Below are 24,968 nucleotides of genomic sequence, written 5' to 3'. Positions count from 1 at the left end.
TTTGGGTCTGGTTAGCCACTGATGTGGGACAGTGTGATAGGGCAAAAGGGGGAGCTTAATTTTGGCATGGATAGTGTTTACTTTACTTTATTATATTTATATGGCACACCATAAAACCCAGAGACGTGAGGGTGCACAAAAAAACAGACAGGGCTCATCCTAGGATATCCAAGTTGCAGCCAGTACGTTTGTTTATTTAAACAATAGAGTTTTGACTCCTTTCTTAAATAATTCCAGGAAGTCAGTCTCTCTGAGGTGAGGTGAGGCGGGATGTTATTCCATGCCCTGGGGGCTGCCATGAAAAAAGCACCATTTTGGACCTGAGCGAGGTTACATTTTGGGAATTCTAACTGGTTTAGTGTATTCGACCTGAGCGTTCTGGTATTTTTCCTTCTTTGCCGTGCTTCATTAAGGTACATAGGCCCCTCCCCTCTAAGGCATTTGTGGGTAATAGTAAGCAGCCTAAACTGGATTCTCGACACAACCGGGAGCCAGTGCAATCCTTGTCTAGCCTTTGTGACAGGATCTCTTCTAACCATTGTATTTTGGAGAGTCTGTAAGCGTGCCATTTCATTTTTAGCTGTTCCTATCAACAGAGCACCACAATAATAAATGTTAGCGTCAACAATTGCCCTGGCAATTGTTTCGCAGTTTGTTTGGGAAATAAAAGGTCTCAGTTGTTTTAGTAATTTGATGTGGTAGGCTGTAGAAGACATAATACTGTTTACATGTGCTTTCATGTTCAAATTTTGATCCAGAATTACTCCCAGTGTTTTCACTTTCTTTTGTGTTTCTATGGTATGCCCTGCTATCTTGAAGTGTTTGTAGTCATCGGCCAGTTTGTCAATTTTGTATCTTGTACCTATCACCATCAGCTTGGTCTTTTCTTTGTTAGGTGTTAACCCATTTTCCATCATCCAGCAGTTAATATTCTCATAGGTTTTATGTAGTCTTTTTTGATCCTCTTCGTGTTGACCTGTCATGGGAATGATACATTGGGTATCATCTGCAAAGTTTGTAAAGCCTATATTATTTTCCTCTAACAGATCAGAAAATGGTACAGTGAATACATTATAAAAGAAGGGTGATAAACATGCACCCTGTGGTACTCCACATTTCAATATTGTGGGGGTTGCTTTTGCATCTCCACAGGTTTGTTTATTTAGAAATGATTCCACCCACTTTGCTGCATTTTCTGAGAAACCTGCTACCGCCCTCAATTGGTGATCAGTTTGTTGTGATCCACCAGATCGAAAGTGGCAGACAGGTCCAACAGCATCAGAGTCGCTGCTTGCCCGCCCTTTATCCATATGTCGTAGGATTCGTGATTTTAAATCTAATAGGGCTGTTTCTGTGCTGTGTCCCTGCGTAAAGCCTGATTGCCATGTATTCAATATGTCCCCTTCCTTCAGCAATGTTGCCATTTGTATGTAAGCAACATGATCTAAGGTTTTTAATAGAAATTGAGTATTTGAAATGGGATGGTAGTTTAATGCAGTATTTGGGCATAATCGAGGTTTTTTTAATTAGCCGGGTGATCAACCAATTTTTTAGGTCATCAGGAATGTGCAAGGGCACCTATCAGTTGTGGTGAGCATTATTTTATTATCATAGCTGGACATGTGTCCCCTTTACAGTTTGTAGGTTTAAGTTTGGCAATCATTTCCATTAATTCATTTTTTCTAACTGGTTTAAAGTTAAACTGATATTCATGCCTTATTAACTGTTGTTCAATTTGATTTCTATCTTTAGGAGGGTGGACTTCATTGTTAACTTCAATCCTTTCCCCTATGGTATCAAATGTTTTATTCATGGCGGTTTGTATCTCATTGCACCATTCATCATTTTTATCGATGCTGTTTGTATTAATTTTACAAGGTTGTTCCAGCTCCTTTAGCACTTTAAAAAGTTCTCTTTGGCGTGATTGTGTGTTAATAATTCTATCATTAAAAAAATAATAGCTTGTCTGAATTTTTTGTTGTAGTTTGAAACCCCTCTATATCACATGCCTTTTGTGTTAACTTCCATGCGTTAAAGTATTTTTGTTTAGTAGACTTTAGTTTTTGCAGATCAGCTGAGAACCATGAGTTATTTTTCCTTTCAACCACTTGTTTAAGTTTCAATGGGGCTAGTGAGCTTGTAACATCCCGCATTGTTTGGTTGTATATATCGGTCATTTCATCTAAGATATTTAACGTCATCATTTTTCCCGAAAGTGGAGTTAACCATGGTTCCATTGCTGTATGTGGACTTTATTTAGGTTTCTAGCCTCAGTGGATTTCCTTTCGCTTTTCATTTGATAGGTTTATCCGTGATCAGCATAAATTGCATGAAAAAGTGATCTGACCATGCACATGGGCAAATACAGACATCATTGGTTTGTGCATTATGTGCCGCTATCCAAACCAGCGTCTTTCCCTTCTCATGCGTAGGGGCCTGTACATATTGGGTGAAGCCTAGATCCTTCAAGGATTTTTCTAGCTTTTTTGCCATGGGATCATTTGTCTTCCTCAACCATAAATTTAGATCTCCAAGGACTAAAAGTTTGGTATTCATTTTTAGTAGGGGCAATAAGATGGTATCTAATTGGTTATCAAAATCTGGCATAGGGTGGGGGTCTATATACCAGAACCAAATGTATTGTAGTTTCTGAATTTGCCCTCATTCTAATGTGTTTAATCTTAATTCCTCACTTAGTATAGGTTCTCCTTCCCATATATCTAAGCTGGATGTATAGATAAACACTACCCGTCAACTTTTCCTGTGGTCCTATATTGTTGAATCATACTATAGCCGTCTGGGATAGCCAAGGCCAATGTAGCTCCAGCTGCCTCATGGTTCCAGGTTTCTGTGATTGCACATGTGTCAATGTTTTGATCAATGATATATGATGATACCTCATCATGGTGTTGATGTGCTATTGTTAAGCCTGTGGTAGCTGTCTGTCAGGTGTTTGTGTGTGTGTGTATAATGTAAAGTGGTAGGAGATCTTAGGGGAGGGAAGGTTAGTTGGGGGAAGGAGGAGTAGAAGTTACAAGGCAAAACAACTTGCAACCCTACACTCCTAGCCTAGGCCATTTGCAGACAGGTTCTCGTTCTCTCGCTCTCTTATAAATATATTGTACCCCATGAGTAACAAAACAAGCATCTGCGAGTTGGCACATGAGGAAAAAGGGCGGTGTGGAAACTCAGACATTACCATGAGCTATCAGGTAAAGGGCTATGGGAGCAAAGAACTTCAGGTTCAGAAGAAGGGCTGCTTGAAATGTGAAGAACACAACACCAATTTCACCTTCCTTTGTATTTTGCTTAGGCTGAGAGATGCCTCAAACCTAACTCTAACATGCTCATGTGCTATGTTCAGTGACCTATTGGGAAGTTTGCCACTGATGTATCCCAGTTAATCCTGAAATGTGCAGCTATCTAACATGCATGATAATCTCAGTTCTTCCATGATTTAGATATATGAGAAAATCTACCAATAGGACTTGGGTGCAACTAATTCGTAAAGTCCTTCCCTCTGACATGAGGCCAGCTAGCATGCCGCAAGATTGAATCCTTGCAGGTTCTACTTAGCCTATCATCCTTTTAAGGTTCAGAAATTGAGCACCATCAAATTGGGTAATAATAGGTGTTATTACAACAGTTACAATCAGGAGGCATGTGGCACCAGATGGCATAAGAACACTTTATATTATTATTTGTGTTACTGGCATTTTGAGGATATTTCAAGTCATCAAGGAGTTCATTGACAAAATAAGGGAGCCAAGCCGAAGGCTCAGTTCCTTTTTATGGTCACAGAACTCAGATATGACTTCCAATATCCTTGCAATGCACAGTTAGATGTACTTTATTCCTCCTAAGATATGCACTCATCATTTTATCCTTTAAGACTTGCTCTCATGCTCGCTCTGATGCAAGCAACATTACAGTTATTGAAATATGAAATACATTTAGAACCTGATGAATCTCTTTAGTTGGAAAAATAAACTGACATACAGCATATGATCTTTTGCAAAAAAAATTTGAAAGTTGTTCTCTCAAAAATGTCACGCTTTAAAAATGTTGGACAAAAGTTCCCATGGAAAATATGCTTAAAAATGAGGCTCACAGTCCTGATTTTCAAGGACTCGGATGTCACCATTTCTTCAGCAGAAACAGTGTCATTTGTTTGTGTTAATGCTGTGCTCTGGCGGCAACAATTAAGCAAAAGCCACCTACCTCAGAGAGTTATAGTTTATCTGTACAATTCTTTGAGTCTTTTTTGGGTCCAATTGTCTGAGACCTCGGCATGGTTTGGTGTCTGTGCGTTCCACACGCCACCTCCTGGAATGATGGATGGGCTGTTAGCAGTCATTGGACCCTCATGTCATCAGGAATCTGGGTTGGCCAGGTGCATAGATCCCCCACCTGCCCTAGGGGCCTGCTTGCGTTTCCTGTCCTGCCCGGGGCACCACAGGCAGTTATCCCCATTTTGAGGGGGATAACTGCCTGTTGGATAGAATTTTCTCCCCTCCTAACTCGGTATTAGCTCTAGGGTCTGTGGGTAGTGCTGGTTGCCTGCTCCTTGTCACCATATACTGAACCACAACCTATCTTTATAGTGTTGCTAGTCCTGGGGATATGGCTGCCATTCACTACTGTGATGAATCAGTGATAATTCCTCCCAGAAACCTGGTATGGATCCTCCTCATGTGGCCAGGGAAAGGCTTCTTGAACCCGTCCCTGGGGGTGGTGTACTGTGGGAGGATCGCATGGGGAGACAGACTGAGAAGACTGGGAAACCCCCCCTTTTTGCCTTTCCCTTTAATCCCAAACTTTTGATGGCTGTTTGCCAAACTGTAGAAGTTGAAAGAGCTAACTTTATTGAAGATGACTGCAAATCCCATAATCCCAAAAGTACTGGGACGAGGAAGAGGGCTGATGAGGCATGCTGCAGCAGTAATCAGGCAGTTAAGACTAACAGCCCACAACTGAAGGAACCTGGGAGGCATAAAGGGCCCTCTCGGGTGCAGGCAATTAGAAGGAGTGGAAGGAGATCGAACTGTGACTGGAAGGCGATCTGTAGTAGTGGCAGAAGGAAGAAGGCATGAGGCTGTCAAACCAAGCAGAAGTGGGAGAACAAGAGGGATGCAGGTACGTGGAGACAGTATATTTCACATGCTTGTCCTGAGAGGGTCCTGTTCCCCCAAACTCTGAAGTGCATGCAGGAGAGCTGCCTTTCCCCATGTGAGCCTGATTGCCTTGGTTGCTGTGCAGCGAACATGCTGGAGACCGAGGTGTGGAGCAGTTGTCAAGCCGTGGGTCTCAGGAGTCAGAGGGGCTCCATAAACATGTGGCCGGACCAAAGACACCTTTACAGAAGAAGGGTGTGGGTGCCTAAAAAGCAAGAAACAGTAGAAGTTGTGGCAGAAGGCGTGGAAGCTGTGTAACCCACACAGCAAGTGTCAATGAAGCCGGTGAGTGAAGTATAGCATTCTAAAACCTCACGTGAGCATTTCCAGAAACATTATCCAGCTTCCTGTTATCTCACGCAAGATTCAAAGCGAGTATAAACTGTTAGTTGAAGCTGAAATACCCAAACAATGGAAATGGAGCACTTGTGTATAATGTGAAAGTCATTTCACTCGCGTGAGAGGCTAATGTTGCTAAAACCCATAGTTCAATCCTTAAAGGATGGTTACTACTTGAAGGAGTGGTTGCATGTCACTTAGTAAGGAGAGTGAACGCTGAGAAAACCCTTATACCTAATCTTGACAATACCATTGTTGATATCTTTAAACCTTGAAAACTACATCAAGGAGTGGTTGTGTGTGCCTAATTGTGATTCCCAAAGGAGGACTGAATCATATTCTTTACTTTAACTCGGCATACCTTTCATATAAAAGAAGTTGTAGTGCATAACCTATTGAAGGAGAGAACAAGCATTGCCCAAGCCAAGAGTCTCCATATATTACTAGTGAAATCAGCCTTTCTCAGAAATAAAAAGCAATCTAACTACTATGAATTTAATAACAGTTAATTGGCCTAAGATAGAAGTGTGCATGCATTACCTGAAGCTAAGAGAGTGGCACCAAGGCTACTGTGTAACTACGTGGGCTGATAACTGGCAGAAAGGTGCAGGTACATTTCGGGAATGTAAACGGGCTACTTGTGGAGACTATTTTGAAGTTGATACAGCCTGTATGACCACAGACTGTGGAAGAGAAAGAGACGTGAGTCTTAAAGCAAACCCAGGTTCTTATTGTGGCAGACAGACAAGAGAGGCAAAAAGGCTGCCTGTTATGAAAAGAGTTATTCAAAGGAAGAGTGTATTGCCTACTTGAAACTGTTGAAGTACTGTGAGGGATGTCTTGTCGAAGACTGTCTGAAAATACAGATCAGTGAAGCTGTGGTAGTAGTCCAAAGTACTGAAGCTTTGGTGGTATATCTAAGCGGCAGTAGATGCAACATTGTAGCAGTTTAAACAATGTGGAGTACTATGAGACAAAGGTGACTGGTCTCATAGTGAATCAAGTAGAAGTGAGTTGTTGAAGTGGAAGCAGCACCACTGAGAAGTCATCCTGACAGATATACCATTGTGAATAGAATACTAAAACTGTAACTAAGAGAATACTAACTGTTAACTGAGAGGTGTGTATCATTGACAGTTGTGGATATTGCATTTCTTTTGAACTGTGGCAAGTATTCTTGAAGAGGTGACAAGCATCGTGGCTGGGATTACCATTGATGCTATTTGGTGGAAGTGGAAAATTGATATTTCACGAATGAGAAAAGATTTTCTATCATTAGAACTTTGGTTAACACACTTTTCCATTGACTTGGAAACATCACAAACTGATGAGACATTTCTTTCTTTGGTTGAGCACTAAGAGAATTGACCTTGAATCCTGGGGAAGGCAAATCGCCCAGGATATTAGAAGGTTATTCAGAGACTGTGAATACTGTTCATGTTATGTTGTATTGCCATGTATTTTCATTGTGTATTTGTTGTTTAGAGTGAGGGTCAGTTATCCTGTGTTGGACTGTTTCCCCTTAGCTTTGGTTAGGCTCCTCAGCAGAGTAGGGATAGTGAGGTATTTTGACAATATTTCTTTAAGGATAAATGGCATATGTTGACAAATCCTCAAACAGTTGTCCACCTTGCAGTACTGACCCCTCACACTACTCACAACTCAAGAGGATACAGCACCCTGATTAACTGCATCAAACGTTAGGGGAAATAGCATCCCTTACTTGTAGACAATTGTATTTAATTTGCATATTCATGTAGTGTGGTGCCCACCAATCTAACACCACGTACCACAATCCAATCCCTAAATTATGAGACAAGTATCAGGCTGTTTTTGATCTGAATTTTCAGCTTTATTATTTATAATAGTAAATAAAACCCAAAGGTAGTCTCCTAACTTTATGCCACCTTTCTTACTCTCGAAACAATGCCACTCTCAATGTGGGCATGGATTTAAAATACAGTGTGTGATGTTGGACTACTTGGTCTACCGGCTTGTGTTCAGAACAGAAGCTTTTATTTTTGGAGAGCACACCATCTAGGTAAATTTATAGTGATGTGCAAACCTGAGAATATAACTTTATGATAGGACCTGGATCAACACTATGTTTATGCTGGCCATCAGAAATACACTTAACGCAGAGTCCTTTCTTTCTGTGTAATGCTATTTGTAAATTTGACACTGGTAATTTAAATGAACATAATTTTCTTGATATTAAAGCGGACACAATAACAACCTCCCATTTTACTTTGAGGCTATATCTTTACTCTGAATGTCTCTTTTTATGTAGACTGGTTTCCACTGGTCAAAAGTTAAATAATCTCCTGAAAATCTGTGCATATGGTGTACCATTTCACAGATCCTGTAATAGGTTTCCCCTGTTAAAGGTCTGGAATACGTTGTTCAGTTATGGCCCAATATTTCCCTTACAGCCCAGTTCCCATTCAGTGGACTTGCTTGTAAAGAATTCCCCTAAAGGAATTTCAATTGCTATCCAAGTTTAACTTGTTAAAAAGACTTATAACTACAAGATAAATCAAAGGTGAGCACAATAAATCCCTTTGCATTTAAGGATCTAGGGCAGGTAGGACATCTACAGCTCTAGGCAGCTTCACCCAGTCAGCTCTGCCCTCAGTCTGACCTCTACTTTCAAAATCCCTCCAAGGAAATATATGTCTGTCTTAATCAAGGCTTCTGCATATGACCCCTCTGGAAAAAGCCTTCTAAAGGGGATCCTCATCAGCTACCTCTAAGGCATAATGCCATATCAAACCTTCTCCTGTCAGACAAGGTCCCTCTGTCTACTGATCCACTAAGAAGTCCATATGTTCGGTGTGCATCTCTGATGCAACAATTTCCCATTGACAGGTCATATCACTAGCTCTCTTCAGATACTGATACACCCATGTATACTCCCTCTATTTTGAAAGGTCCAATGTATTTTGCCATGTGTCAATGGGAGGTCCTATCCCCACCCACCTGGAGTTTTGGCCCATTTTGGACTCATCTATTTTCATCCATATTTCTGTTATGAGGTATATATTTTGGACACTGCACGAGATTCCAGTATCTATAGACATGTTACATGTACCAATAACATGACATATGAGAGTTGTTGAAATATATAAACATATTAATTACTTGCATATATTAATATATCATGTTTATATGTATATTATGAGGAATGCTTCTCTGAATCCAAATCTGCTTTGCTTTTTAAAATCAAACAAATCATTGATAAGTTATCAGCAATATGATGTTTTCATTTTTTTGCCATGCTAAATTAATACATTGATTGCAATTGGTTTTTGTATTGCTATGCTGTAGAGAATTCTACAAGAATCAACCATTCACTTAAAAGGCTGACTTTGGCCATTTAGGATACATGCCATTAAAACAGATAGTTATTTATGACCGAGCCATAAGTCAAACTATCAAGGTCTGCCTGGAACCCAATCCCGTTAATGCATTGTATTCTGAAAAAACAGATCCATTTCTTACGGTCAGTCCTCATCTATTATATTACTCCCACACTCCAGAAATCAGGATAATGGAATGCAAAAGCTGTATTTGTTATATTAATTTTAAGACCATACTGTTTTTTGTACACCCATTCTGTGTGTCCAGTTTAGCTTAAATGGGTTAGTTACTTTTTAATGCTAGGCCTTTAATGTAAATGAAAACTGAACTGGGAATCTCCTTGTCTTGTAAAGAGAGCTTCAAAGACCTTCAGATCCAGCTGTAGTTACCTACATTTGCCCATTTAAAGTGACATGCAGCATACAACACAGGGCAATGGTGTAGTTTTCTCTGAATTCAGCAATTGGTAATCTACGTCAATTCAATATGTACAATGTCTATTGCATCTTAAAGTGCAGAGTTTGATTTCTTGCGCATTTATTGCCACTTTCGGTATTTTTGAATAGCATGGTTGGGCAAACCGAGTACTGTTTTAACTTAACATTTGCTTAAATATAATTTCTGTAAAGTGCACATTGCAGAGATGACAGTGCATATTACATCACAGGTTCTGTGTAATTTGTGTAACATGCTGCACAAAAGAAGGACTGTTTGTATTTAACACTGGCTTACACATGTTGCTTTGGGACAGTACATTGTTTTGGTTAACTTGTGTTTAATTTATAAAATATATGCCACGTATTCCCTTCAGCAACCTTTCTACTACTCTCTGCCGGCACTCATCAACCACCGGTCCTCCACAGACCCTCCTCCCTGAGCATGTACTCTTCAGGTGGGTCCTTGAACACTAGTGCCTCATTACGAGGTTGGAGGTAGCCATGGCGCTTTTAGCACCATGGCTGCCTCCAAAATCGTTCCGACTCCGGTCTGGTGGATGGAGTAATTACCAGTCTATTCCGAGGTGGGCGGGACCGGTAATTCCCCATTCACCAGAGCCATTCTCCATTCCCATTTGAGCCCCCATAAGGCTCAATGGGAAGGGGGGAGGCGGCAATAATGGTACCGCAAATTGCGGTAGCGTTATTGACCCCGGTATCCCTTTGCGGGTCCTGTCCTTAACGGTAAGGGATTACTGGTACTGGTGCCCTTAACGGTGCCGGTAATCCCTTACCGCCCACCTCGTAATAAGGCCGTATGGCTCCATGGAGTGAACTCCCACATGGTCCCTGACTCAGCTCCAAGGGTGACTCTCCTGGTCCTTATACTGCCGCTCTTGCTCTCCTCCTGCTTTACTGCCTGCTTCTCCATCTCTTCCAGCTCTTCTCACACAGTTTCCACACTGGAAAGCTGTTCTCATCCTCACAGAGCTAGTGAAGATTTGTTGCCTTTTTTAGTGTGGGTAATAAGGTGATCAGGGTAAAAAGCATACAGAGTGGATGCCTGTTGGTGTTTAGAATTTCTCTCAACTTAATTGGCCATTATGTCAAGCATCGACTTCCTTGCCTTGTGGGAACACCCCCTCACCATTTCCAGTTAATTATAACTGTGTAAGGCTGGAGACCAGCCACTATGCAAGTCAGTTGTGATAGAACAGGCAGGAGAATGATGACAGCTTCCTGTGCTGACATTCCAGCTTTCTGGCTCATTGAGAATGGTCTCTCCTTTCTTTGCTCGGTTTGTGGTCACTTGCTATGCATGAGAGCTTGGTTCAGTGTCCAACATATGATTTTGTTGGGTACCCGGTCAGTGACCTATGTAGGACTTTGTGCCTTGTGTACCTGTGATGCTGGACTCATAGACCCCAGGAAGGCCAATCAGTTTGTGTTTCTGTCACTCATTTTATGCTTGTGTGTGTGAGTGTGCGAGTGTGTGAGCAGATGAACCGGACTATGGATTCTTGCAAGGCTACCTGTACGAGGCACCGATATTATTTGATCTTTTGATCTCTCTTGTCACTATTTGAAGGACAGAGATGCTCTGGTGGAGTCTCAAATAACTCCATCCGAGGTTGCATCATGAAATGGATGGCTCCAGCTGATACCCAGGGTTCCCTGGTCCCCAGTATGTTACTGAAACACCAGTGGAATTGAAACAATGCTTTCTTTGGCAGCTGCAAGTGTAGTAATGCTATTTTCTTATTATAAGTCTCATCAATGCCTGCGGAGGCAGCCATACTGGGTGGTATTGCAAGAGACTGCAAGAAGGGTGGCAGGATGGTACATCATGGTAACGGCTCCCACAATCACCATTGACACCATGTTTTATGGTTGGTGGCTAAACAGAAGGGGGAGTTTGTTCGGAAACAAACAAATCTCTTCTGTTTCTATGGAAGACCACGGGGCGAAAAATAGAGGTCCGGCACAGCACAAGAAGAAAATACAGCCAAAGAGTTAAGTGGAAACAGTAATTGCACAAAGGTTTAGCAGAAGCGGGAGAATTGAAAACAGAGGATGGGGAGGGGGAAGCCAGCAGGCCTGAGAACACTGACATCTACTGGAGAATAAAGCCCACATTCTGAACTTGATTACTAGTCAAGGCTCTGGAACAGGGTACTAATGTGATTTTATGAAATTGTAGATGAGTAACTTTAAACAACAGTGACATATACTATGAAAGTGTACTTAGTAAGATCTGTTAAACAATTTCAGAGTTGTCTGTGATGTCACATAGAACCCCGAGATGAAAAGGTTTTCATTGTTCACACGTCTACAATGTTGTCATCTACAGTCCCCTTTTGTGTCCTTTCTCCACCCCTGCACTCGCTCCATGGGCTAGTATTGCAGGGAAAGGAAAGGGGAGGCATAAGGGAAGCCTACCCAACAGTTGTGGGTTAAGGTTAAAAGTAAAAGAACAGATGCCTGCTCCTTCCAGAATCCACTCTCTCAACACTGAAAAAGGGCTCCAAGGTCCACCATTGTGTAGCCGCCTCTTAATCCCCTCCACTCAAAACAGAACAAAAATAGCTGCAGTCATACTACACTCCCCCACTCAGCTCATGTGAATGTCACCATCAAAAGGAAAAGAATACCTGGTATCCTGTCACCCTTTCCCACTCCTCATTTAGGATAGAAGGGGAAGCACCAACTCGAGGCACCCAAGAGATTTATCCCAGATGTTGATTCCTGTCCAAAATGATTGCTATTCTATAATTGAAAACTTAAGTGAACCCACACCCCCTGCCATATTTAGATGCTACAATACTTTAGAAATTGAATATTGGGAGGGAGGGGAACATTTCCCTGCCCAGATAAAATACATGAAATTAATTTCATTGGTTTGTTTCAGAAAGTATGGGTTTCTTGGAATAGGTGGCCTCTGGTGCATAAGAAGTCACAATTTGACAAAAGAATGAATTGCCACTATGATCTGTAACAGCCTAAGCCAATTAATATCTCAAATTAAAATCTATTTTCCTAGTGTTTAATATATTTTGGGGAGTGCTTTGCTAATGAAATAGGGTCTCAGGCGAAGAAAATACTAAATTAATATGTTTTGGAGTGAAGGGCAAGTGAGAAAGGGAATAGAATTGTACCACTTGTTCCTATCCTTTTCAGGTATTTGTGCCCATCAAGCAAAGTGCTCACTCGCTTAGGCAGCTTGCTCTCTATCACGCAAGTTGCTGACTGCTTGGTTTCACTTTCCCTGCCGATTTTCCTTTATTGCTTGCATTATCTCTCAGTGCTTGCAATCTTTATTTTCACCACGTTACCTTGTTTGCAAGAAGTAATTTAAATTTACTCATTGCATGTGTGAAAACGGTGTGTTTGCCCGACAGAGAGAAAGTACTCTCACGTGTGCCTGCTGTAGTCTTTACAGACTACGTTATCCAGAATTACTTGCTATTTAGTGGGAGTTCAGGCGCTTCAGCGCCGGCGCTTCTGCGAAATGCCGGTCATCGCCGCAGCTCGCCGGCATGCCGCGCCTCTCTCTTACAAGGATCTCCTCAGCAAACCCCATTGTTCATCTGCATCCATTTACCACTCTGGTAGGTCTACTATCCTATCCGCACCCTATTGTACACCTCAGTGTGTGCTCTAAACACTATAGGCCTTATTACGAGAATGGAAGTAATGAAAATAGGATGGCGGAATGGTATTACCGGCATCGTTAACGGGTCTGGGCCATTCTGACCAGACAACCCGACAATACCGCCACCGCCCGTACCGTGCCCCTTCATACTGGCTTGCACATGTACACGCGCCCCTTCGCGGAGGAAATACCGGGATGCCGGTAATAGGAGGACATCACAAGTTACACAGGCATGCACTTACCGGCATCCCGAAGACGGTAAATAGGGCCTGCACGACGGCAGCCAAACAGGCATTGCGGACCACCCGTAAATAGCAACCTGCAGTGAAGGCAACTGCCACAGGTGCACACAATCACCACAGGTGGAGTCAATGGAGACTGTCCCGGTGTAAAAGGAGTACACCCACACACCACACCCCTTCCCACAACAAAATGATACCACTAGCTGTTGCAATCATGGGGCTGGAGGACATGCCTGTACTGCTACAACTACAGCAACAACAACAACTACAACAACAACTACAGCCACAGCAACAGGCAGCACAGAGGAGATGCAGGAGGAGAAGGAGGGTGAGACAGGCCCAGCAATTACCACCAGTGCAGCCAGTAGTACCTCGTAGGCAGCCACCAATCCCTCGCATCAGAACCAGTCCATTCAATCTAACCCCTGAGCAGATCCACACCCTGTACCAGTTGGACTGGGACACTATCACCACCATTGTGGATATGATACATGACGACATTGTCAGCCTCATTGAAATACGCACTGCCATCCCCCGCTACTAAAGGTGGTGTCCGTGCTCCACTTCCTGGCCACAGGCACCTACCAGCACACAGTGGGCCAGCTGCATGGTATATCACAACCACTCTTTTCACACATGCTGACCCAAGTGCCGGATGCCCTCCTAAAGCACGCTAGTACCCACATATCCCTACCACGGACTGCCCAGGAGATTGGCGACACCAAAATAGGCTTCCAAGCACTGGCAGGCATGCCCAATTGCATCGGTGCCCTTGACTGCCCCCATGTCGAATTGGTAGTTCCTCATGCTATAGAGGTGGTGTACCGCAATCACAAGCAATACCACTCCATCAATGTTAAGATGGTATGTGACTCCAGCAAGATCATCACACATTGTTGTGCACGATATCCCGGATCGACACATGATGCCATGGTGCTGCGTAACTCCACGCTACCCCATCACATGGAGCAACATGTTGGATGGCGTGCCTGGCTGCTTGGTGAGTTGCCTGACTGGCCCATGGCAGTGCATCGGGGTTGTGATGTGAAGGGATGCATACTCCACCTGGGTGGGAATGGGCGGTGAGTGGACAATGCCCTCAGAGCTAAACACTTCTGACCTGAACCTCCTAACCTGAACACGACACATCACTGCCACACATTGGACCAATGCCGTACATCAATGACAACATGTAAGACGCACAACCAGGCCACCATAGGTATGTCAAGCGATGCATGACTAAACACGATTACAACTGTGCCAATGTCGCTAGTGTGAATAGGCACAGACTAGCATACACTGCAATTATGGGAGGCAAGTCATCGTCCCGCATCCATAGTACATCGGAATCAGCATGCAAGTCAACACCCTGCATCATCTGTACAACGCCATTCAGACTTGCACACCATATTGCAGCACACAATGCATCCAAATAATCATTGTGCATACGTACAGGGACATGTGCATGTCAACAGCAAATATCTGCGGCCATGACTGTGACTCCTGAAGGTGGCAGCTCAGAATAACTAACACAGACCTCTTTGTACTGCCATGCAGGTGATGGAGGATATCCCTTGAAGCCATGGCTACTTACCCCTGTGCGGAACGTCCGGAACAGCCATGAAGAGGTGTACAATCAGGTTCATACCCGTACCCGTGTCGTGATTGAGCAGACCTTTGGCCTGTTGAAGGCTCGGTTCCGCTACCTGAGCAGGTCTGGTGGAGCTCTCCTTTATAGGCCTACCTGACATTGACATGCATGCACCTGGTGAGGATGAAGGTGGAGGAGAAGCAGCACCCTTGCCAGTACGTGATGCACAAGATGGCCGTGCTGTACGCCAATCACTGATTGACGAATACTTCTGAACCACAGGGGCGTTGATGGATATGTGTCAGTGCTACACTGAGCACTGGGTCCATGTTGACATGCACACAGGGTACGTGGGGAGTTGGGCAATGTGCACTGTCATGAATAAAATGAATACACATGAAATGAACAATGTCCAGGCATTAAATTATTTTTTACACAATGGGTGTATTAATGAAAACTACAGAAAAGGGCCTCACCCCTCCACCACTCACATGCCCTCTCCCTTCCCCCAACACACCAAAACTCCCCATTCCCCCAATGAACTCCCCATTCCCCCAATGAACTCATACCCCCCAATGAACACCCCCTTAATCCCCTATACACCACCTCTCCCACTCCCATTGTTGTCCCACACTATTTGTGTGCTTTCTTTGTGTCCGGGAGCAGCATTTCGGACTGCCTCGCACTCCGCCTTGTCAGTCGCACAGGGCTGGAGGGTGCAGAGGATGTGGGTGTGGAGGATGGGGTGGATGCCGTAGGGATTGGCACGGCTGGCGCAGGCTGTTGTTCCTGCATGTGTTGCAGTATGCCGGTCAGGACCTGCGTGACGGCCCCCAAACTGTCACGCATCATGATTGCAGAGGCATTTATGGCGGCAGTGTTTGCTGCAATGGCCTGAGCAATCTATCACCTTGTGTCCTCTCCGTAAGCCACAAATTGGCGAACAAGTTCAAGCATGGAGTCCTGCCTTGCGTCCACCCTTAGCAGCCGTGCCTCCAAGTCAGTGGGAGCAGCAGAGGTTGAGGGTGCTGCGCCTGGGCGTGCAATTGCAGGGCTGGCCTCGGGGTGGTACTGAGGTCGGAACTGTGCAGTGCAGGATCCCCCATGGGGCTGGAGATTGTGGCCTGAGTGTGGGGTTGGGGGGTGGACGGGGGGCTTGGGGTGTATGGACATGTCACATGGATTGCGCCTTCTTGGTCCACGTACTCCTCCGCTCCTATGTCAATGTCACTGAGTGGGGCTATGGCTGCTGCCTCACCCACTGAACTTGTTGCAGCAGAATGGGTGCCACTGGCCTCCCCTTCCACTGTTGTTGGCAGCTCTGTGGTTGCAGTCTCATCCGCAGATGTGGGGCCCTCATGTGCTGGCATGGCCTGTGCACTCGCCCTGGCTTGTACTGTGGGCCGCAATGCTGCCCTGGAGGTGGTTGTGCCAGTGCCAGGTGGTATGGCCCGGGTTGTGGATGGCCTTGTGGCTGGGTCTTGACTGCCATCTTCTCCATCGGTGCCTGGGGAGGAAGAAGAGATGCAGGGCATCAGTGATGGTGCTACATGCAAGATGCACGAGATGGTGCTGTGGAGTTTAATTTCTCATGCATTCATATCTGACAGGTGTGTCACAGATTAGTTTGATGGGGGGGCATTTTGGCATTAGCCGTGATGTCTCAATTTGGCAATGCTACATGTCAGGTGGCATGCCGTTGTATTGGGGTTTGTGTGATGTGTGACATGGGAATGGTCCCGGTGTGTTGGCTGTCTGTTGGTAATGGGATTGGCACTCACCATTTCATTGTGGCAGGGTTTGGGCCTACATCTGGACATGGTATGTTAATGTGTGTGTGATGGACATGCATTGCCTTGCCTATGCTCTATTCCACATCACTTGTGCTACGTCATGGTTTGCCCTACTGGGGTTTGCAGGGTCACTCACATCCATCTCCAGATGTTGCGGCACACATCTCCATCTCCCTGAAGCCCTCGGTCGACTCCATCTAGATGGTAGTGCTGCATGTCTCCTCACAGCGCATTAGTTTGACCAGGGAGTGGGCACCCCCACCTGTGGCCATGGCCTCCCGATGATTGCTGGCCAGTATGTTGCGTACCCTGAGGCGGAGGTCTTCCCACCTTTTCTTGCAGTCTTTGACTATGCGTGGGGTGGTGCCGACTGCAGACACCTTGCAGGCTACCTCCTCCCATATCTCCTCCTTCCTCTGCTGCGCCTCCCTTTTGAGGTTATGGGTGTTGATCTCATCAGCATGGGCAGCAAGGTTGTCTGCCAACGTGTTCAATTCCTCATCAGAGAAACGCTTCTTGCGCAGGCGGGGGTTGGTTTTTCGGGTTGCCTTAGACATGTTCTTTTCAATGGCCCTGGTCTCTCCTATGCAACACTGGTGGTTTGGGAGGATTGCATTGGATTGTGTTTTTAGAGATGGGTGCCGGCGCATTTCCCGTTCCGACGCGATGGGGTTACTTCCGGGTCCGGTATTACGAGCCTGGTATTTACATGGTGTTATTACCAGGCCGGTATTAAGGGGTGCCTCTTAGGCGGAGACAGTATGGGCGGGTCCCGTGATGCCGCTATCGGGGGGTTGGAAGGCCTTTAGCGTCATGGTGGTATGGCCATTACCGGCATGGGGGTTCGCGCATGCTCGCACACTCGTAATCAGCCGCTATTAGCGGCATCAAACGTTCACAGACCCACTACTTCCTCCATGCCGGTAATGACCCCGTTTTTAGCGCAGTTCTCGTAATGAGGCCCTATGTGTCTCAAACAAGCATCACGCTCGTAGGGTGCAAAAGTCAAAAACATAGCACCTTTGCTGGTTTTGTCACTTTCACTGCTGAACACTCGTTCACTCTTTAAACATGGCATCGAAATTGCCGACCATGTTGCTGAACACAATCATGACATTTATAGATTAACGGAAACCTGGTTGAAGTCTAATTTGCCCACTCAAGCCATACACCTGATGACTACACTCTCTACAGAGCAGACCGTACACAAAGCAAAGGAGGCGGCGTTGCGCTTATGTGCAAATCAAATCTCAACTGTCATGTTATGACTTATATTACACCAGATGGATGTGAATCCTTATGGATAAAGATTAGAACTACCCCTAAACATCATTTGATCTCCTCGTCCCCTGGCTTACAAAGATGAACAACCTATCCTTTGATGAGGGAATAGTTCAATCTGCTTTGAAATCAGCATGGATAACCCTGTTACTGAAAAAAGATAACCTAGAACCAACAAATAGAGACAAATATTGACCCATCACCAATGTACCTTTCATTCTGAAGGTCCTTGATAAGCTGGCATATATCCAACTCCAAACTCATGTTGAAGAGTATAACATCCTGGGCACTCGTCAATCAGGTTGTAGGGCTTGCCATGGCACAGAGACCGCTATGCTTGACCTTACGTCCACCCTGGCAAGCATAGCAGATAAAAAACAATCTGCTCTACTGATGCTATTAGACCTCTCCGCAGCCTTCAATCTCGTTGATCACAACCTTCTAGTGATGAGGCTCGGAGAGGTCGCAAACTGTTCCACCTTGGCATCGGAATGGATCGCCTCCTTCTTAGGACCACGCACAGTGAGGGTTTGCGTTGCCAACAATCACTCTACTCCTACCCTTCAAACCTGCAGTGTTCCGCAGGGCTCTTGCCTGTCGCCAAACCTTTTTAACTTGGATATTCTGCCACTGTTAGTTCTACTGAACAGCCTGGGTGTCCAATATACAAATTACGCAGATGACACTCAGGTCGTTATTCAGCTCAGAGGACATTAGAGGAATGATGCAGCAACCCTCAATAACATCTACAGTGCCATTCAGAAATGGATGGCCTGTAATTCTTTAGCTCCCAATAACAAAAAAACAGAGTTCATGTTCGTCGCCACCAAGAACACTCGGAGCAAGTTAACACCAGGCTATTCCAACTTCTTGATCGCAGATCATGTTATAACAGTCTCAACAAAAGTGAAAATACTAGGCGTTATTCTTGATCACAAACTCTCAATGAAGTCTCATGTATCCAATATCCGGTCGAGCTGCGGACTCATTAACAAACAGATACAATACATCCGACCTTTCATAACAAATGATAACTGCGCTTTGTTGCCCACAGCGTTGATAAATTCTAGACTGGACTACTGCAATAGTCTGTTGACTGACACTACTGCTGCCAACATACAGGCACTCCAGGTCACACAGAACAATGATGCGTGCACAATTTTCAAACTATCGCGTCGCACACATATATCTACTTTCAGAAAAACTCTACACGGGCTTTCCGTAAGGCAAAGAATATCACACAAAGCGCTCACTCTGGCTCATAAATGTGTGTCTCTTACCAGCCCCACATATCTATCAGAGCGTATCAAGATCACGCCTAAGAATAGGAATCTTTGCTCTACCACGGCCACAGTATTCGTCCAGCTGAGATTCAAAATGCCCGGTTCGGTGGCACCAGCTTTAACACTCTTGCTCCTACTCTATGTAGAGAATGTGCTCCCACCGGCCATACGCCAAATACAGAACTACCCCGTCTTTAAGAAGGCCATAAAAACCCACCTTTTCAACCTTGGCCCAAAATAACCAGCTTTAGCTCTCAGCTCATCCATAGCTCCCACCTGCTTTCTGTTTGTGCGCTCTGAGGCCTGCGGTCATGTGGCGCGTTATTAAAATAAATAAATAAATTAGACACAGACATTATTTATTTGGAGAACAATCTTTCATTGTTTGGTTAGAACCAACATGTTCTCTCACTCATTTTATTTTAATAATGTCTGATGAATTGCATGTCATTTTAAGCCCAAAATTAAATGTTCTCATTCTAATTCACCATGAACAGCAAGTGTGCAGTAGAACAGTAAGACATTCTTATAACCAAAAGTATTGATATGATTATGCTTTACATTTATATTTTCTTTGTTTTATGGTGTGCATGATTTGATAATTGTGATAATTGTGTGCTTCTCACCAAAGTGATTTAAAAATAAGGACTCATTGTTTAGACTGTCCGTTTACTGGTCATAATTCTCATGGATCAATGTGTTTCAATAAGCAATGCTATTTCTGCATTGCATGTTTTATTTTCATTAAACATAAATTGACAGCTTGTATTGTGATGGCATATTGTATTTGATGACAACCCAGATGTATTTTTTGTATTTTGGTGACTTCCCCTGTTCTGAAGTGGGCAGCTTCTGCATTTAAACTAATGTATTCTTTTGCAATAAAAACAAAAATATTTTATCAGAAAACCAGCCTGTTTCCTGTCCAAGATTGTGAGGTGATATTGGTGGCATTGTTTCATAGGCATCATAAAACTGGTCTTATACATATCCGTTAAAAGTCCTAGGTTCAATTGTGGGGGTTGTTAAATTGCCTAGGGGCGAGTGTCAACTATTCAAATATTTTGATTCTTTACAGCTAGAGGCTAGTATGGATGTGGAACATACATAACTAGTAGGAACACATGAAACATTGTTTAAAACCGATTGTGCTCAACATCACAGATATATATTTCAAGGTGTGTTCTTGTGCTGAATTAGATGGTCCCAGGTGAAAGGTCTCACAAAAGATACAGGAGTTTTTGGAGTAAGCTATAGTGAGAGGATTGAGATTACTGATTGGGACTTTGATTGTTTGGTTGATAGTGACTTATTGGCTTCTGTAGAAAAAGGATCTCAAGCCACCCTGATTTCACCAGAAGTGCTCAACTCTTTGAATAAATGGAGGGTGAGAATCCTTGCATTACCCTTAAACCCTACATTTGATGGGAAAAGAATTCAAATAGATTGAATTACTGAATGAAAATCAAAATAGGGAGACACTGACTAGCACATCTGGTAATAGATGTGGCTCCTGAGGTCAAGCAGTTTTTTTTCCTGCAGAATAATTTTACGATCCGTGATCCGAACGTTACAGCAGTCCTTTAACCAAGTGGCATGGGCTATGCCACTGAACCCGCCTACTGACTTTGTCCGAGCCTGGTCAATCTATTTTGGTGGTACCACAAACCATGTTGGGCAGTGTAGACTATGTCCAACATTGCACCCACCATCACAGAACTGTTCCTTCTGTGGTCCAGCTTTTTCTATGAGATTTGGAAGCCCCTGTGGATGTCCCAATGCTGCAGCTTTGTCTTACCTGCTGTTGGACACTGTGTTTTCTTCCTGGTTATTTTCCCCTGCTTCTCTCTTCCTTCTTGCTCTGCTCTCCATTTACCTTGTCTCTTTGTCCCTTCAGGACAAGCTCCTGGGCCTTGAATTCCATTTTCGAGCTGTTCCGCTAGTCTTGTGTCTCCACTAGAATACTCTGCAGTTCATGTGTTTTTGCCTCTCCTCTGGTGGCCACTCTACTCTTCACATCACCTGGGTGCATGGTGGCACCCCATATCTCATCACTTTGCAAGTCTTGATGCTCAAACAGGTAAGACCTGTCTCTGATTAAAAAAACTGTTTCTGAAGGCTTTTGACTTGGATTGATTGCATGAACTAGGACCTCTGAACCCAACTCTGCTGCCCAATTAAACTAAAAATGAGACAAATATGTCAACCTGAATAGTACTTGTAACTTAATTGAAGAGCACCAAGACATATTGGAAATCCATTTCAGAAATACCCAGTTCATTCACATCAACATTATATCTATCTGTGAACACGATGGTGGTGGGGACAGGACTACAGCAAAACTTTTGAAGATAGACCTCTTAGATTTTGTATTTTACATCTTTCTCTGATACTATCCACTCTATCACTGAATGTTTCCTTTCCAAACAATCTTAGATGCATTCCCCAGTTTTACATCTTTAATTCTTCTAAAACTAATATTCTATTATTTTCTTCCTCTACACCCTCCCCACCCCCTCCTATCTCGTTTGCCCCCCTCTTATTCCTCTTTCACTCTCCCCACCACATACTGTCATCTGCAACTCTAACATTCACAAATGTCGCCCATTTCTCACTTTTCAAGCAACAAAGCTTCTTATATCCTCTCTTGTTCCATCTCACCTTGACTACTGCTGCGCTCTCCTTATTGGTCTTTTGGCCTATGAACGTACTCCCCTTTGTTCTTGCTTCAACTCTTCCATCCAGTTACTTTTCTTTCAGTCACCCTACACTTCGATCTCCTCCTCTTTTCTCTCCATATCTTGCTATCCTTTGAATCTCAGCTTCTTTTCCAGTTTCTCTGCCTCGTTTGTTTTTTAAATGTCACATTACCCAAAAATGTACCTGTTCAAAGTCATGTTTAATCAATTTACTTTTATTTCATCTGATTGATCCAAATCTTACCAAAACATTCTCCACGATGAATCCTTTAGAACAATAAATGTGAAACAAAAATATACAGAAAATAATAATGTTCTAACAAATCAAAAATTAGGGGGAGTTTTCAAAAATAACGTCAGGCTGTCCCTACCCGGATGACACCTAATAGTGTGACACAACATAAATCTAAACACAAAAGGTTACCTACCTAAAAAACACAATTCTGCTGACTATATGTCTCAATTCCCACTAATTCATTTCGAGAATCGATCACTGAAAACCCCAACTTTGTTGAAATACGTCAATGTTGAGGTAGTTGCCCGCCTCAAAATTGACTTATTGCAACAAAGAAATATGAACTGTTTTTATTTTAGAAAAAGTCAACAGAATTGTTATTTACATTATTTTTTAGAGCTCCCCATTATTTTGAATTTGTTAGAAAATTATTTTTTTCTGTATATGTTTGTTTCACATTCATTGTGCTAAAGGATTCATTGTGGAGAATGTTTTGGAATAGGTTTTTAATGTTGATATCATTCTCTGTGTTTTTGCCTCATGAAATGGGGTAAGATGTGGATCAATCAGTTGAAATAAAAGTGAATTGATTAACGTGACTTGGAACAGGAAAGTCTTTGAGTAATCGCTGTGGCTTTTCAATATTTAGCTTGCTACTCTTGCTCACCTGATCGCCACCTTTTCTCCTCACTTTCAATGTTATGCAGATGACACTCAACTCCCCTTTAAGCTTCCCTCCTCTACCTCCTCTCCCTCCTCTCTCTCCTCCCTCATTCCTGACTGCCTGGCTTCTATTCAGGCATGGTGTGCTGCCAATGATCTCTGTCTTAATGCCAGCAAGACCGAGATGCTTCTCATTGGTACTCCCCCTTTCCTTCCCCCCTACTCTCTGGCCCCCCTCCCCTCACCCTCTTGTGTGGCAAAAAACCTGGGGGTCATTGTTGACTCCTTTATCTCCTTCACACCTCATATTGCTGACCTTGCCAAAAAGGCTCACTTTTAGCTTCACCTCCTCAGAGGCATTCTCCCTTTTCCTACCTTCCCCCAGAAACACAATGTCTCTAGGGCTCTGGTTCTCTCCAGGCTGGATTACTGTAACAGCCTCTTCCTAATCTCCTTCTTTCCTCTCTTCGCCCTCTTCAACTAATCCAGAATAGGACTGCAAGACATATCATTGGCCTCAAGTCCAGGGAGCGCATCTCTCCTGGCATAAAAGCTCTCCACTGGCTAACAGTGATCGCAAAGATCAAATTCAAGACTCTCTGCATCATCCACAAGGCTTTCTGGGGTCTGGAACCACATTATATTCTACTTTCTCTCATTAAATACCACCCTGCTAGAGCCCTTCGGTCCTCCAGCTCTAACTCTCTGCAGGTCTGACGTTTCTACAAGCAGACAATGGAGGGTAGATCTCTTTCTTGGGCAGGTGTCTCCCTCTGGAACAGCCCCTGCCCCTCTCAGACTTTAGCCAGATCCACTTAAGTTCCGGAAGCTCTGCAAGATGTTCCTCTTCTCTTCCTCCTTCCCTCTCCCACTTCCTTGCTAATGACCCTCTACTGAAGCGCCTAGCTGCCTGGTCCCTTCTGAGTCGGACAGGGGACAGGCCCTCCCTCGACTAGTCTGCCTCAGCACCCTGCACTTGCCTTCGGGCACCCTTTCCCTGATCAGACTACTGAGTCTGGTCCACATGCCCCCTTCATACTAGTTGTCCCGCATCCCATCCCCCATAGCTCTTGCCCTCCAGGCTTCCCCTAGCACTTACACAGCCCCTGCCCTCCTGCTCCCCCCTGTTCCTCCCCTTCCTTCCTTCCTTGCGTCCTGCCCCTCCACCACCACCCCGCTCTTCCTGTTGCCGCACTTGTTTGATCTGAATGTCACAAGGCCTAGTAGGACCATTTATAGTTGTTTTATCCTCCTCTGCTACCTTCCCCCTTAGTCTTGTGGCACCTGGAAACACTTTCTGCTGTATAGGCACCGTACAAATGTTCAATAAATAAAATTTAAAAAATAATATCCTCAGTTTCTGTAGGTAGAGGATAGCAATTGTATATTGTGTCGTTTTTAAATGTCTACATGGCTTGGCCATCCTTATCTTTCTTCTCGCATATCTTTCTAGCTTCCAACACGCTCTTTACAGTCTCAGTCCCTCTTTCTCCTATCAGTCCCTAAACCTCTAAGTGCTCAGTGCCACTTCCGCTTTCGTTAGTTTGCTTTACTCACCCCAAGTATTGGAATTCCCAAACTCTCACTATTCGCTCTTCTCATACGTTAACTACTTTTCGCACTTGTTCTCTCTTTTGGATATTATTTGATTTTTATTATTATTTTACCATACAAATCTTCTACCAATAATGAGTGATTCTCCAATTTTGTTTCTGCAACATTGAGATTTTATCCACACAAGACCCCCTTGAGGGCCAAGTAAAGTAAGTTACCAAGACTGGAAATACTAGACAATATCCTTTAAATTTAAAAGGGTGGAGAGGACAAACCTTGTTTAAATAAGAATATTTTATAATTTGAAAAAACATTCTTCAGCAACACGGATTAACTCTACATTCAATACCACTAGTAGACCTTAAAGATGATGCCATTGGAATATTTGTTAACAATAATGATTCGTAAAGTGCCATTTTGTCACAGGACATTACTATTGGAATGGGCCAAATATTTTTCAAACCCTCATTCTCACCCGTCATTCTCTGTGGCTCCTCTGCCACAGCCCGCCACACGCCCCCAACCACACTCCTGTGCTCTGCCGAATATAGTCCTTAATGCATCCTTCTCAGGTCCCCATTTGTCTTCCTGCCTGTGCACAGTGAACACTGCTCATAGAAAGCAGACCATGCTTTTAATGATTCTGTGTTCACCGTGCATAGGAG

General features: G+C 43.9%; 1 protein-coding gene across 1 annotated transcript in view; it reads right to left on the bottom strand.

Moving 5' to 3' along the window:
• Positions 1–24,968, bottom strand: part of MYO3B (myosin IIIB) — a 3,387,754-nt gene that overhangs the window by 1,928,395 nt on the left and 1,434,391 nt on the right. The window lies entirely within an intron of this gene.

Source organism: Ambystoma mexicanum, chromosome 9 (assembly GCF_040938575.1).
Source record: "Ambystoma mexicanum isolate Mex_15411 chromosome 9, UKY_AmexF1_1, whole genome shotgun sequence".
Classification (NCBI taxonomy): Eukaryota; Metazoa; Chordata; class Amphibia; order Caudata; family Ambystomatidae; genus Ambystoma; species Ambystoma mexicanum.
The sequence above is the reverse complement of the archived record's forward strand: the minus strand, read 5'-3'. Positions and strand labels throughout refer to the sequence as shown.